Source organism: Chrysoperla carnea, assembly GCF_905475395.1.
Source record: "Chrysoperla carnea chromosome X unlocalized genomic scaffold, inChrCarn1.1 SUPER_X_unloc_41, whole genome shotgun sequence".
In the NCBI taxonomy this organism is placed as follows: Eukaryota; Metazoa; Arthropoda; class Insecta; order Neuroptera; family Chrysopidae; genus Chrysoperla; species Chrysoperla carnea.
This window is the reverse complement of record NW_025408169.1, coordinates 31,859-33,369: the sequence shown is the minus strand read 5'-3', so window position 1 is coordinate 33,369 and position 1,511 is coordinate 31,859.

Genomic DNA, 1,511 nt, shown 5'->3' with positions numbered 1-1,511 from the left:
TACAAAGTATTAAAACAAGTGCATCCTGATACTGGTATCTCTAGTAAAGCTATGAGTATCATGAACAGTTTTGTTAATGATATTTTTGAACGTATTGCTGCTGAAGCATCACGTTTAGCACATTATAATAAACGTTCAACAATCACAAGTCGGGAAATTCAAACCGCAGTTCGATTATTATTACCTGGTGAATTGGCAAAGCACGCTGTTAGTGAAGGTACTAAAGCTGTTACAAAATATACAAGTTCAAAATAAATAAATCGAAAATATTATTTAATTGATAACATAAAAATACATCAACATATAAAAACGGCTCTCTTTTTAAGAGAGCCATCAAATTTTTTAAATAAGAGTAAATTATTTTTATATATACAAAAAAATTAAATAAACAAGTATTAATATCATATTTAATATAAAATTTTATATATTAATAGCTTGAATATATCTATTATTAGTATATCAATATTATTAATTTTAAATATAATAAAGGATATCGCGGAATATATATCGTAAATCAGTGTAATGCAAATGCATTACATTACCTTTATTATTTTCATTTTACATTTACTACTTGTTTATGTACGCTTATAATTATTAGAAAAATATTTTTAATAATTTTAAAAAATAAATGAAATAATAAAAATTTAATAATAAATTATTTATTGAAAGTATAAAAAATGGTATAGCAAAATCTTTATTTTCTTTGATTAAGGCGAAATGTTTTATTAGTTATAAATTCGATAATCTCCTATCGATACTTGTTACTCTTAACTTGTATATATAAAAAATATAATAGTATATTAATTTATAATAAAATTTTTTCAAAAATTCAATAAGTTATTGTAAAATAAAATAGATAATATACAAATTATAATTTATTATTGCAGATATATTACAATAAAAAAAAAAAATAAAAATATTTGGTAATGTATGTTATAAACAAAATAATTTGTTGTAAACAAATTATATAATATGTTATATTTATTAACAAATTTATTTACTCTTATATAAATAAAATTAGTGGCTTCCCAAAAAGGAAAGCCTGTTTAAATTTATCGGATGTATTAAATATTCTTTAATAAATTTACTAAATATTTTAAGTAAATTATTATATTTTCTTAACCTCCAAAACCATACAAAGTACGACCTTGTCGTTTTAATGCATATACAACATCCATAGCTGTAACTGTTTTACGTTTTGCGTGTTCAGTATATGTAACAGCATCCCGAATAACATTTTCAAGGAATACTTTAAGTACACCACGTGTTTCTTCATAAATTAAACCAGAGATACGTTTTACTCCACCTCGTCGTGCTAAACGACGAATTGCAGGTTTTGTAATACCTTGGATATTATCACGCAAAACTTTTCTATGACGTTTTGCACCCCCTTTACCAAGACCCTTTCCACCTTTTCCTCTGCCAGTCATTTTAATAAAAAATTATTTACAATATTTTAACGAACGGATAACACGTGTGTTAACCTCACAAGTATTGTAATGTATGTGAGC